This window comes from Passer montanus, unplaced genomic scaffold, assembly GCF_014805655.1.
Source record: "Passer montanus isolate IOZ18808 unplaced genomic scaffold, ASM1480565v1 scaffold6, whole genome shotgun sequence".
NCBI classification, from domain to species: domain Eukaryota; kingdom Metazoa; phylum Chordata; class Aves; order Passeriformes; family Passeridae; genus Passer; species Passer montanus.
The window spans coordinates 13,271,313-13,287,026 of NW_024371037.1; positions in this window are offsets into that span (position 1 = coordinate 13,271,313).

A 15,714-nucleotide genomic window follows, 5' to 3' on the forward strand; every position below is an offset into this window, starting at 1 on the left:
TGGAGGATAAAACTGAAACATGGAGTTCATGGTGAAAGGCCATAATGATTTGTCTCTTGTTTCCTAAATGAAGCATCCAAATCCAAGCCCAGTGCAGTAAATGTGTAACTGGGCTTCAAGTAAAATATTCTTCTGTAGCTCAGCATGTGGCTGCTGCTGTCTTTGCCTTTTGAGTTCAGCAGAGCCTGTAGATGTTCAGCATCTCTGAAAACCAAAATTTCCTGATTCATCCTTTAGGGAATCAAATTCAAACCTTTTGTTTTAAATTAAGTTCTTAAAATTTTCTGAGGGAGTGACTGAACAAGTCGGGAGCAGCAAGGCCACTTCTTTAGCCACTGGCCAAGGGCATGCACAGCAGCCTATGAGGCAAAGGGTCCCTTGGTACCAGTTTTTCCAGGGGCTGCCCTCACTTCCAGAGACCTACGTCATAATGGCACTGCCCTGCTGGTAGCTGCCACCATCCAGCTGAACATACAAAGTCAAGTTTTCACAAAAAATATTGGCTTCCTATTGACACTTTATTCCCATGCCAATTGTGGCCTCTATTCATGATAAAGGAAAATATAGCCTGTGGCCTGCATGTCTTGTATTCCACCTTCCACCTCATGCTCATCAGTGGCAACTGGTGTTGTGCAGAGTGCTGGCACTAGCAATCCTCATATTTCAGTGGCTCCTCTGCAAAAGAAGCCTCCATGCATTTAGAGGCAACCTCAATTCAGACGCCTTTTCAGCACATAGGATGTGGGGTAATTCTGTTCTCTGAGATGGGGAGGGGGAGTTGGCAGGGATCTCCATTCCAATCATCTTTCTGTCTTTTGCAATTGAAAGGAGACAGATCTTTGTGCATTTTATTAAGTTGCACTGAAGGAAGTCAATAGAGCACCTTTGGTTGATCTAAAAATAAATAAAATAAAACTTGCTTTGAAGAGACTGTCAGAACTCCAGCCAAACATAGATCTGATCCCAAATACTATTTTGCTTGAAATTTTGCAGTACTGATTTGAATCTTCTCAGAGATGAGAGAGGGAAACCCCTTAACACAGCACTTGTTTGGCAGTCAGAGCAGCCGGGTTGCCCCTGGTGCAGCTCTGCTGGTCTCTCCTCCCCGTGTTCCCCACGGAGGGTCACTGAGAGCCCTGCCGCCCTCTCTGTAGCATCATCCTGCCTTTGCAGTGCAGAATTCAATAAAGAAAATGTCCTGTTGGAGAACTGATGGGCACAGCAGACACCTTAAAAAGGGTAACTGACTACAGGAGGGACGAGTCCTCAGCTCCACAGCCCATAAGCTCTGGGTCATGCAGCTGCAAATGCAAGACAGAAGTCCATGGGAAAACCAATTTCCTTGTAGGATGAGAAAGTACAATGTGACACAACCAAGCGCTCTGTCAGTGTGCCACATGTATCTTTAGGAGTGCAAGCAATAGAAGCAGAGGGGTTTAAAGCATGAAGGGGCAGAGACCCATGTCTGCAATTCCCTTGGCCCCACACCTTGCCACAGGTGCTCTGGGCTCCACGCCATTGATACCTATAAAACCCTGGAGTGGAAATCAAAGCATGAGGAATAGGACCTTTTCAGCACTATACTGTTTCAGACACCCACATAAAATACACATCATGAATGACTGCCAGGATCAGTGAATAGATCTTGCCATGGTCTCCATGACCAACAGGGCAGAGCAGGAACTTCCTGTGCCCTTGGGCACTCCCATTTTGATTAAACGTCTGAGAAATTTCCCAGAAGACTATTACACTCAATCAATATGACATTGCTTCAACTAATGAAATTCTTTTAACATCCAACATCCTTTGAATTGTGGATTAGAGAGGGCAGGTTGGTTCAGATACTGAACTACATTTTAAATTACATAATAATCTAGTAATATCACTGTATATATTAGAACACCTATTTTCAATGAAAAACCCCAATGTTCTTGAAATTCTGTTTTAAAACTTGTAAGAATTTATTATTTTAGTATTTTGAAATATTTTGAAAGCTTAAACTAGCTTTCAACCTTGTTAATGTCATTCAAAGTAAATTGCATATTCTTTAACATAGGAAAATAAATGAATACACCATGTAATTATTAATAAGATCTAAAACTCTTGAAGATAAGGCAGGCAAAAGCATAGCTACTTATGTGACTGTATTTATTGCTAGATTGTGGAACTTTAATTGTTAATAAAATATTTTTCTATCCCATGAAACATGTATATTTCATTATATCAAACACTTTTCTAAAGGAAATTTTATGAAGGCAAATAGTTAATAAATTATCCGGTCTTGATTTTCCTTGTATAAATTTCCTTAAAGCTTATGTTGGGTTTTGTTACTGTATTAACTGTTCACATATTTAACTTTTTATTTTATTTTTCTTATGTGGCAATTAAAATGTTGTGCTTACTGCAATGTGGTAGATATTATACTGATAAGACACTGCCATATATTTTCACAAAAAGTTTCATGAAAAACTCTAGCATGTAAAATTCTTTTACTATTGTAGCCTATCACAGTTACATTTACAAATGTATTTTAGTCCAAGTCCCCCACAACTAGTCTTACATTTGAAATTAGTAGGTTATGTCATTGACTGAGGTACTGTTTTTCTGTGAAAGTGAAATATGTCAGACTAACTTTTTTGGTGTAAAATAGTAAAAGGTCTCAGGATTACGGAATTAGGTTTGGCCTAGGTTTTTGTTTGCTTGTTTGTTTGTTTGGGAGTGGGGTGTTCTAAAATAAAGAAAAGAAGCAGAGATAAGATAATGAAGCTGAGCTCAGTTTTTGCAGGTTCAGTGAGTATGGACATAAAAGGCCATTTCCCATCCCATTTATATTACAGAATCATTGAATGGATAAGTTTGGAAGGGCCCACATTGGATCATCTGGTCCAACCTCTCTTCTCAAGCAGGGTCATCCCTGAGCACATTGCACAGGGTTGTGTCCAGGCAGTTCTTGAATATCTCCAGTCAGGGAGACTCCACAACCTCTCTGGGCAATCTGTTCCAGTGCACAGTAAAGTTCTTCCTCATATTTAGGGGGAACTTCCTGTGTGTCAGTTTCTGCCTTTTGCCTAATAAGTCTAATTGCCACAAGCAAAAAAAAAAAAATTAAAAAAAAAAAACTAAAAAGTGAGTTTTGTAATGAAATTATTATATGTGCATTTAAATGTCAATAATTTTTAGGATGAGATGAGAAGATGAGATGAGATGAGATGAGATGATGAGATAGAAGAATATTTGGGGGTATGCCTTATTTTTCAGCTGTGTCCATTCAGAAGAACTATAGAGAAAAGGGAGGAATTGAATGGCAAATCTGACAACTCTTTTGGGGAAGCTCCCTGAAGAGGTGAAGGAAAAGGAAGAGGAAAACTCTTAGATGTTCAAATCAAAGAAATTTTTCTACTTGAAAAAAAAAAAAAGTGGATGTGAGCATACATTTTATTTTCATGAAATAAAATGTCTAAAATATTCAATGCAAGCAGACCTGATTTGATCATGAGATCATTGAATTGAAACCATTTTGACCCTTACATTAGATGAACCACAAAGAACAAGCAGCACCTTTTCTCTAATTACAGTTCCAGCATAACTTGATCACAATTTTTTGTAGGACAGTGTCAGTTATAACTTGCCACGTACAAAAAAGTATTCTCTAAAAAAGAATGAAAGCCTGTATCAGGGAACTGAACAGATCACAACTTGGCTGTCAGCCTAGACCTAATCTATAGGTATATCCAATTCTTCTCAAGGGAAAGTATTTTATGTCATGTCAAATTTTGTCTGGCCTTGTACAAGGATAAATGTACAATGCAGGAAGCACTGTACTTCAAATTTAATTTCTTTCATGGAGCTAGGTAAAAGAATACTTCACCAATAAACAGCACTTCCCAGCAGTCTTGGACCACGTAAGACAACACCATGCACTAGATTCTTGCTGGACTTTCAGTCAGAGCAATGTCGCTCCAAGTCCTTGAAGACTGCAGTAAGCATGAACCATGAATGTTTATTTTAACAATGAATACTCTACAAATCGTGGCTTGAGGAAATAGAGGAATGAAGAATAAAAGGGTCATCAGGACAATAAGGTGATAAAGACATGATAGAGTAGATAAAAACCTGTAAATAAGAAGCAACCAAATTCTCAAATTCAGCAAAGTCAATAGCAGGATGGTCTGTTCATCACAGGAACACAGCTATGAAGCCTTTGTGGAACACTCACAAAGCTGAAATTCAAGGGACATCTCATCATTGGTTCAGCTACACAACATGGAATTTGCTAGCTTTGTGAAGGACATATGTTCAATGAATCCATTCCCTGCTTTCCTCCATCCAAATTGCCTGTGTCCAAAACCAAAGTCACTTCATTGTGGATTGTGACTGAGGGGTGTTTGAGAAATGTCTTCTGCTGGTTGGAGTTGACACAGCAGAAACACCTCACAGGTCTCAGAACTTTTGTAGCTCTTTCTTCTAAAAAGCTGTATTACCTTAGTTCTGATATTTCCCCTTTCTTACATATTTAAATGCCTCTGATCAATGCTTTTTTCTCCAACGGCAGAGACAGAAACTGTGAGGACTAGGGAAAGTGGAACATTTAGGACTGGGATACTAAGCATGACCAAAGACATTTATTTCTCACTACTGGCTGATGCAGAAGACTGTAGGCATGAACCAATATCTTTTAATGCAGGTGGTAAAAGGCATGAAGGAAACTGCACAAGACTATGAGGGAAAAGCATCTAGTTTTTCTGTGCAGCTGAGTAATCAGTCTCCTGCTTAAAATAAGTTTTTCCTCATAACACTACAGTTTTCCATTATAAAACATATTCTTCAGTAACTCAGTTTCCCCAGATGTCACATCAGGAATTTCAGTTTGCATGGGAAACATGGCTGGTAAATACGCCTGTAGGAGAAAAACATCCCTGGAGCACTAAATAGGCTATCAGGTCACTGTAATGTTTAATTCTAATTTGTTCTTTCCCTTTTCAAAATTTCGGTTAAAAGTTTCTATCAACTGACCAGATTTTTTTTTTAAAGTATAATGACTTAATTTATTTAATGTTTATAGTTCTAAGGCTTTTAGTGGAATGGTTTTAAATATGCTTTCAGGGTCACTTTTTCTCTATTAAGCTTTTAAAATAGATTACATCCAGGGTCTTTGCTTTCTGAGTACAAAAGCAGATTTTGCCTCTGAAGCCAAAAACAATTTAAAACATATGAAATGCAATAGAATTAATCTTTCCAAAACCAAAATAAAGACTGTATGTATAGCAGATGATTTATTTGTTTGATATACAGTGTGTACTCTGGTTTATAATTTTTAAGGTGTGTGTGAAAAGGTCACATTATATATTACAAAAATAGTAAGGCAATGATTTACAAGATTTCACATTGTGCCTGTTGACCCTCTCAATAAGAGAGGTTGGTGATTGTAACAGCACTGAAAAATTAAACCCATGGGAGTCAATTTAATGTAGTATAAACTCTTTAACAACCAGCAAAATAGCCATATCAGCTGGTTTCATCCTTAGATTATGTTTCAGTTGTAAAGTGCAGTTTTTAATAAAAAGCGCACAAGCTTTCTTTATTCTATAAAGCTCCTGTTTCCTCCAGCATGGAAACAGCTGCTCCCTACTTTTCTTGTGGCAAAAAAAAGGAAGTATTGTGTTATCACTGGTCCCCTCAGTGGGAGAAGAAAGAAAAGAGAGAAAGAAACTGCTTAACAGCAGTGCAAATCATTTTGTCTAGTTCCCTTCTGAAAATTAATCTCTGAGCTCTGAAGAAAAGATGTACATCTGTTTGTCCTTTGTTGTGGACAAATACATTAGTCTGTCCACAAGGCAAACAATATTAGTCCATGTACAGCTTGAAATAATCAATACCTAGACTTAACAATTGGGTAATGCTTCATGTTAACACACTCACTGTGAAAATGAACAGTTAAGGGCAAGAAATCTCTTTTAATTATCAAAGCTGTGTATGTGGACATTCCAGAAATAATGATATCTGAACACATCTAAGGCATTGTCAGGTAAAGGAAAGACAAAAAACTATTAAAACTGTGATGTTCTTCATGATTTACCTCATTTTTTGCAGAATTATCTGGCTGCCTTATAATTTGCACAAATGAAAGCTGGAAAGAAAGAGTCTTTTCCTATCTCTGGTTTATCATCCCTATGATGTTCACCTCATCCACTTTTTGCAAAGAATCAAACAAAAATCAGCTTAGAGGTACACAGAGATTGCCAAAGCTATGTGTTAATAGCCACTGTCCTCTATAAAAACCAAAAGCTACCAGCAAGATAATGTAACTAACATAGCAGGTATTCTGATTCTGGCTTATACTTTAGCAGGGGCCTTCTAAAGTGAAAGTTAATGGCAGACACACAATATTTGAGATAGAGCTAGCACCTTTGGGCTGTAGGAAGAATGTATTTTTGGTTTTTTAATAAAAGACGTCCTTTTTCATAGCTGCTGTTATAATTTTGTGAAATGTGGAAGCTCACTGAAGGTTCATGCATTACACTACAATTTATTTTACTGACTAGGGTAGCAAATGACAAGATAGTTGAGGGCAAGAAGACTGGTGTTTGTGCAGAAGCATATGACAGACATGAATAAGGCAATCTGCATAATGCATGCTGGTGGGAGTTTTTTTCAATTTAACTCATCTGTGTGGGAAGTTCATTATGGTATTTCCTTTAAGACTTATTTTTCTTACAGAGTAGCAGAATAAAACAGTTGATGGTGTAGCAGTAGGCATCTTTTTTTCATCTTCTTGGGAATGATCGATAAACATTCTGCCTCTAATTCTCATTCCAGTTCCATATGAAAAGAAGACATCTCTTCAGAGTACGTTTTAAGTCATAGTGTGATGTGCTGTGTACTGTGGCAACCTCCACACATACATTTTAAGTCCCACTCGATCTGTTGATTATAATGCCCTGGAGAGACAAAATGGATTAATATTTCAGCACTGTGCCTATTAATGGTTAACAATTTCATTGGAACATGATATTCCCATCCTGATAGTAGATGAGCTGAAGTAGCAGGGTTGATTGTATTAGTTTGTCAAAAAAGATATAGGCATAGTTAGTGAAGCTTTGAAAATAGATAAAATTAAGGAAGTACCATAAAGTAATAGATGTCTCTTTGTGCTTTTCCTGATTCTAAGACATTTGTCAGATCTGAGAAAAACCCATAAAAGACAGGTGAAAATATCTCTTACAACCAGACAGTGTTAGCAACAGTAGAGCAGATTGCTGGGACGTGAGGAAAGCTGGGACATGAGGAAAGCAAATAAAGATTAAAATTTTTCAGATTACTAAGGGTGGTTTTCTAAAATACACAAAATATATTTGTCCTCCAAGCCTCCTGTTTTGTTTTGTTTTGTTTGGTTTGGTTTTGTTTTGTTTTGTTTTGTTTTGGAAACTGGAATGAAGCAAAACTAAGCTAAATGCTAGTGAGGTGGACAGTGGTTTCAGCACCAGCTTTGAAGTGCACATGACCATCTCAAACAAAAGATGAGTTCTCAAGTTCTTTACCACAATGTTAAATACTATTTTAAGACATGGAAAGAAGCATTTTCCCTTCCCCTTCTTTGTTGTTTGCTCAGAATTTTCAAAGTGCACAGTGGGTATCTGAATCTTTAGAAAGTGGAATCAACCCCTATACCAGTAGCATTGTCTGGAGTCAAGGGGGCAATGAAAGAGATCGTATTTCTCCTTTGGCTTGAAAGGGCTTTCTGAAGAGGTATGTTTCTAACCTTCTGTATCTGAGTTCCCTAGGTTGCACACACCTGAATATAATTCCCCACAGCCTATGAGCAAGGCATTCCAAGCATTCAACCTGAACTGCTTGGGTCAAAAATTAAAGAGCAAAAACAGGGTAAAAGCAGCTCCAAAAGTGTTGTATTAAAGGTCCCTGTATTGCTGACCATATGGCTGGTGGAGATAGAGGATTTCTAATCATTTACTGTCCTGTCACCACAGGAAGCTCATGCTGGGCCCTCTGAAGTTTCACAAATCACAGCAAACGAATAATCGTGCGGAAGGTCATGTAAGAAATGTTCAATAATGAAGCAACTGGGACAGTATCTTGACATTTGTGATAATAAATATTATCAATAACATCAGCTAGAGTTCAGAGAAACACCTGAATTTCACATGTCAAAACTGCTAGTGAGAAGTATTGGAAAACCTTTTAGACTGACATTTTCCTGGGAGAGGTGATCAGCTCCAGGAATCCTTGTGCCTCAGGCATAATTCAATTCCTTCTCTATCCTTTGTCTACTTGATCACAGAAATTAGAGCTGGAGGAGACTCCCCGGTCACCAGACTGCTATATATTTTCAAGCCTTTTCCAGTGCTCATTTAATGAGAGAAAGTCCACTCAATAACACTTGTACCATTTCTTTCAGGAGACCATTTTACATCTTTACAGGAGGGAAATAACCCCTCCTGCAGATTTTTCAGTGGCCCCTAAGAGCAGTATCTGGTAAAGTGTTGCTGTACTGTGAGCTGGCAGCAAATTACATCTGCTTTGCAATTTCCAGTGGTGTAACTTAAGTGCACACAATGTGGAGTGACATAGAATCTGGCCCTTAGGATTTCACTAAAGAAAAGTGCTGTAGTAGTTGAATGTCTTCACTCTTTTCCTTTTTATTTTCACTTTTATAGATCCTGTCCATTTGTGAAATCCTAAAGTCCTTGCAGTAGCTGTAGTCATATAGTACATCAGTCATTGTGCAAAGAAGAAGCCTCAAGCCTGTTTTGACTAATATTTCCAAGCACTGGTTTCTTAAAGGATTTTGCAAACATATACATTAAAGTGATAAATATACAGGAGTGGAAAATCAAATAATACAATCACTTTAGATCTACTAATAGCCATCTTCAAGCCTATAGTAGCAAACCTCCTAGGCTCAGATAAGGCCAAGATAAAGAACTCAAAACAAAGGGGGAAAAAAGCTGATGCTCATTGTAGTTTATGAGAATGAGCTTAATAAATGACCTCATGTTTGTGTTCTCCAGTCTCTGCTATACTGCCCATGTCCCTGAATCCATAAACAATTCAGTTTACGGACATGGAAATCCTATTTAAATTATCAAATTACATCAATTCTCCTAATTTCAAAGCCTACCTCTTTCTTGTGACTTTTTACACAAACTAAACCAATCACATATGAAAAGATTGCCACCAGCAACTGAGTCTCTAGTTAATTTCCATAGATTTCTACTTGTCATTGAGCTGGAATGACTTGATGTATGTGTACATGTTACTTAATCTCATAGGTGGAACAAAAAAGCATTAGGTTAAAACCTTGCAAACGTCACAGTTGCCATTTTGTTAAGTAGCACTGAGATGAGGGTTGATGAAATAAAGTATTTCTTTCTAGTACAAACCACCTCCAATATTTTTGCTAACACATTTTACTTCTCACTTGTAACAGACAAGGAATATTCATGCAAAGAGATAGCACAGCTTATCTGCCAGCTGGTAACTCCTTACGTCCCAGTGACTTGGTTGCTTGCAATAGTCCTTGTATATCTATAGTTTGAAAGAAGAAGGAGGCAGGCTTCCCAGAGGCTAAATGCTATGAAACCTCTCCAAAAAGAGAGAGTGGGCAGTGAGCACTTCTTGCTCTTCTTTAATGTGACACATCTTTCCAGCCCAGTGCTCTCACAAAAGGGAATGAATCACATGTCAAGCAAGAGGGGTCAGCCAGCACCAACACGGCTTGATCACATGTAGCTTCATGCCATAAGCACAAAAGTATGTCTGGTTTCTTTATTTATACATCAGTGAAGGTATGCTAGGTGCCAAATAAAGCCAAATAAAGCTTCAGAGCCAACTAAAACCTGCTGGTTGTATAGACTGTCATTACTGGTTGGAGCTTTCTCAATTGTCTTCTAAACACTGAGGCAAGATAGCTTTAGTGATGATTTCCATACTACAATGCAAACTGTAAGATCTGTTATAAGCAGCAGTTGAAAAAATACACATTCTGCATTGAATAATTGCTATAAATGCCTTGAGGTTTAAATATATTTTTGAGATGTTGCAAATAATTTGGCTGGATTTAAGTGCAATTTGATATGTCTGTTCTACTGGGGTTTTTTGCATGTAGCCTGGCCCCAGGTCTCCTCACAGGTCTGCTTTTCAGTCAATATTAGCCAGAAAAGTAACAGTACCTGTGTGTACAATAGACAAACAACTGGGTCAATCCCAGGTCAAAGCTCAACTCAAGGAGGCAGCATGCAATAAATATAAATGAAGTATATTACTATGATAAATAAAAGTGGGCTACATTAATGCAAACAAGCTTGACTGATAGCGAGTACATTTCCAAGACACAGGGTCAAGCTTGGTGCATCAGTGAGGCTGAGGAGCTGAATGAGATGTATTGCTGCAAGCAACTTAGTGATAAAAATCCCCACATAGTCTATAATAGAGTCATCCTGTCAGTAGATGTTCTGTTCCTATTTTCAAATCTTTGCTGTCACTGTCAAAGAAAGTGCTATTTTTTTCCTGTTACAACTTTTTTTTCCAGAAGCACCTGAAATTGGTAGGTTTTGTTAGGTTTCATCATTGGGGCTTGCTCTCCTATTTCGTTCTTTCTTCTCTGGAATACTTATTGCCAGGCAAATGATCTTTAAAAAAAACCACTTCTTTAGCTATGGTATACCACTATTTTATGTTTTTATTTAGAAGACACATACTTTGGAAAAAATATAACAAGAGTCATGTCTGATGGAACCTGGACATTTTTAAGTTTTGTGTGTAGTTTGTATCCAGTTGTGGGCTGAGTTCTAACAAAAGCTGAGTCCATATAGTGTGACTCTGTGCAGACAAGAAGCAGTTCATTCATGAACCTACCTGCTGGGTAGGTTTTCAATGAGAGTCCCTGGAGTACTGTGAAAACAGAGCCACTGCACAAAATGTGGACAAAGCTTGTGCTTGAGCACTTAGGATATTGCTGAAGGACTCAACACTACCCTGAGTACTCAGAATTGCCCTCTGGGAGATTGTGGTGCAGAGAAGCACAGTGGGCAAAACTTGGACCAGACTAGACAAAAGAAAACAAACAAACAAACCTAACAACAACCACAAAAGGGAAAAAAAAACAACAAACCAGAGTGACAAGTCAAAAGATTATGGAAAAGAGTGGGAGGCACAATTTTATTTCTTTCCCCATCATTTAATGGAAGTCTGGAGAATGAGGTAAGCGTGATCAAATGGTAAGCAGCAACACACAAGTCTTCTGTATTTGGAGTGCAAATGACTAGTGACATAGGATGTTCTGTTAAATGATGTCCATGAAAAGCAAGCACATAGTGAATCATTTATCCACTCAGGTTTGCAAAAAGACTGTTGCAGAACTCATCTCTGGACTGATATCACTGCTATTTAATGCAGTTTCTAGCAAGCCATTTATCATATTTATGGCTACATCTAATCCTTTTTACTATGTTCTTTTTTCGAAAGTTCTAGAGAAAGGCTGTTCCACAGTTTTATGAAGCTATGAACTGGAGAATAACACATGGCCTAAAGCAAATGGAGGTGAATGATGCCCACATTATACTGGTTATCCAGACCTGCCAAAGAATGCCAACGCAACAAGCACTATTGACCAACTTTTGCATGCCTACAGATTTTAGAATAAGTAATAAAATGCCATTGAAGGTGTGTGGACAAAGCTCCCCTCATGTTATCCTGCATAAATATTCTCAGCAAATATATATACTTGAATCACTTTTTGAAAACAGAAGTTTCCTCTTCATCTGTGTATGAGTTCTTGCATTTTCAACACAGAAAAAGACCACTGCCTAACCCTTCTGAATAACTATTTCCTCAGAGACTACACTTTAAAAAAATTATTCAGAGCTTGTGAAGAATGTATCTGGCTTTCAGAATACTAAGTGTCTTTCAATAATTTGGATTGTTGAATAAAATCCAAACACTGAGTAGCAGCTGCTGGACCACACACCACGTGAAAGAAAGAAAAAATGTTTTTGTTGAGAGATTTCTCAGGAGTTTCATACCATGCAAATCCTTCTGCTTCAGCTAAATCCCTGGAGTATGTAATCCTGATATGGTTAAACTCTTCTTGGATCGTTTACTTCCCAAGAAGCTTACTTTGCTGCATGCTTGGAGTGCAATTAGTTCTGAAGAAAGCCCTGTCCCTTTGCAAAGCAGAAAACAGCTTGTGGTATCTCAGGTGACACCTGATCTACATTTCTTTTTTTAAAAGTAAAATTCATTGAAATATTACATAGATATTCTGAGGAGATAGGAAACATAACAAGAACTTCAGATTGCTTCTATTAGGTCAGACTGAGTGTTCATTTCTCCCTGTATCTGGGATAAGCAGGAATATAACAGTAAGGGAATAGTCCAGTGATGCTTCCTCAGTTTCTTGAATTTCCAGAGCCTCAACAGCAGAGACAGGTCTTTGGTTAATTAATGGTCTCTTTCATTAATGTTTTCAATTGCTTTGAAAACCCATTGATATTTTGGCATCTGCTACATTTTGTGGCAATTAATTTTAGCCAAGAAATTAACATCTTCAATTCTCTTTAATGACTGCAAACTTAGAGAAAATTTGAACTTTTCTGAATTGGATCCTTAGACTTCCTGTGATTTTGCTTTCCCCTTCCTCAAAATTTATATGTTTACACTCACTCATCTGTCTCACTGGTATGAGTCATTTAACAGTTAGTTTTATTAACATTTGTTAGTGAGACTTGTTGATTCAATAGCATGTGTTAATCTGAACTGATGACATTTAGGTAAGGTGTTATTAATTTCTTGATTTTCTTTTTAATTTAGAACTTGTTCATGACAGCTAGATTTGCATGAGCTTTTTGTACAAGCTACTGCATGCAAAACATTTCCCCTTGCTGGCTAATTTCTAACAGCCATTGATAAATTCTGCATATTAGTAGAGAGAGAGAATTTGTGAAAGATTATTGCTTTAAATTTTTACATAAAGTGTATTTTTCTATTAGAAGTTAAGCTTGTAGAAATACTATGCTACCACCTATACTTTTCTGAGTTTCCAGTACCTTTGTTCAACATACTTTTAGTATTAGAGATGTGCCAGAACGTTTTATGCCTTATACCTCTCATTTGAATTTTATAGCTGCCCATGTTCAGTATGGCTTAGTCAAAGATCTTACTGGAATAGAGAATTCACAAAATCACACAATTCACAGAATCACTAGGTTGGAAGTGATTCAAGATCATAGAATCCAACCCATGCCCTAGCACCTCAAATAAACCATGGCACTGAGTGATAATCTGATCATAACCCTTACTCCCTGTCTCCCTGCAAGGCTGGGGTAAGAGGTGGAGTTGGGAAGGGGGGCAGGGCAGAAAAAAATGTGGGATTGGGATCTTATTTTATTTTTCATTATCCTGATTATCCTGATTCTGTTGGTAGTATATTCAATGAATAGCTCTTATTTGAGTCTGTTTTGCCCTTGACAGTGAGTGATCTCTCCCTGTACTCCTCTCAACCCATGAACTCTTTGGTATATTTACTCTCCCCTGTACAGCTGTGGAGAGGAGTGATAGAGAGGCTTTGGTGGGTGCCTGGCATCCAGCCAGGGTCATCTCAGCTGGTTTTCTTTTCCAGTACAGCTGGAATAAGAACACAGCAGCTGATGGCATCTTCCCTTTCTCATGGGGACCTGCAACTCAGCCTAAACTAGGCTGTGGGAGATGGGGCTAAACTCCTTCTTGCCGTGTCCCATTTAGACCTACCACTCCCTGCCCCTCAATGTCTACAGAAATCCTCCATTCCAGCATCCTTAAGAAACTCCTCCATCTGGAAAAAAAGCCAAAACCAAAACAACCAACAAAAAAAAATCAAATTAAAAAAAAAATAAACCCCCAAACCAAAACAAACAAAAACCTACTAAACAAATAAACAAAAAACAAACAAAAATAAACCAACTGACCCAAACAAAAAACCACAAACCAAAACAAACCAAAACAAATGAATGAACAAAGAACAAAAAACAAACAAACAAACAAAACTACCAAAAAGAAACCACACACACACACACAAACACCTTCAAAATGTGGGAGAAAGATAAAAGTCCCAAGTTTACTCAAGATGTGCTATGTGCCAGTCCTGGGCTCCAATTCTTGATCTGTAATGCCCATCCATTTTTCCTAGTGGCTGGCCATAGCTTGCATTTCCCACCAATCAAGTTAGCAAAGGAGCCCCCCAAAATGCAGCTATCCTGCATTTCCAACCCTGGAATTTTGGCAGTCTTCACCAAATGATGTGATCGTTTAATCAACAGAGTTTGAATATACCTTTTACATATCCCACATCGGCTTGTTGGTGTTTAAGTAGTGCCTAAGAAATTAAATGATAAATTACAGAATTGAGTCTTCCTCTCTGGAAGACAGGGTACCTGCATCTCTCATCTTGATTGATGGAATGAATCCTGGTAATGGTTTAAAGAGCAGCACTCCACCCTCCCACATCAGAAGTCCTTCAAAAAGAACAGGCTGCTGCCTTTTCATTTTTTGTTTTGTCTATCCCGGGAAAGGGGGCAGAGGGCACACAAGGAGCATTTTTACAATTTGTTCATTGCTTAGGATGGAAGATTATATATTCTGAGCAGTGCTTTGGGAGAGGCACATGAGAAAGCCAAGGAGATTGTAAATTTAAAAACTTTGTCACAGTTATTGAGGTACCTCTAACTGTCTTTAAATCTGCCTTTGGTATTTTTTTAATTTTTTTCGTAATTTCATATTTTCTGTATTACACCTCAGTTTGTTTTGGGAGTGGTCAACCCAATTGTTACATTAGTCAACATTTTGTCAGTGGTGGCATTTTTATTTACTTCTGTGCCAATGAATGACACAAGATTCTGTAAAACATCTGCATTCATAGGTGATTATTGGTGCCAAGTTGCACAGGTCTGTCTACTAGCGTGACTTTAATCCATTTAATGCATACTTCATTGATGTTGTGTGGTGGCATTAATTGTGGCAGGCAGTAATAAGAGAAATACCTTACAAAAGCCTGCTTAACCAGACCAACAAAATTAATTATTCCCACACATGTAGTTGAGATTATTAGAAAAACATATTTTTGTCATAATTAACTGAATCCTGTCTTGGTTTAGTACTATTTTGTCTAGGTCTGACTGCCTAAAGACTACCTGTGCTAGAGACACCTGGATAATCTCACAACTCTTTTAAGATCAGTTTGCTGGAGTTTTTAGGTATAAGTTACTCAGACCTGCTGATTTGAAGCAATTATCCCCCATACAAGCATTGATTTTTAAAAATATCTTTCTCAGCTCTTAACTGAGTACTTCATCATCTTCATATGAAAGAAGAACTTCCTCTAGTTTAATTTCAAAAACAGAACAGGGATTTATTTATTGTACACTCCTGCATTTCCTGTCTCATTATTAATGGCGTTATCTTTTCTAGTTATGGACTTGTATTATTGCTGGGATTTCATTTGTTCCTACTTTACTTTTTAAAAGCTTCTCATTATATGTTGCCCAGAGACATGATGTTATTAGCCTCTCTTATCAATTATGTTCACTTCACAAAATATATTGGCTATTATCTGTTTATTTGTTTTCTCTTTTGTTCCATTTAGTTGGATTTCTCCCATTTGTGGTAGCTTCTTTCAATTCACATCTGCAAAAAAAAACATCTAGAGAGAAAATTTCTTCTCTCTTG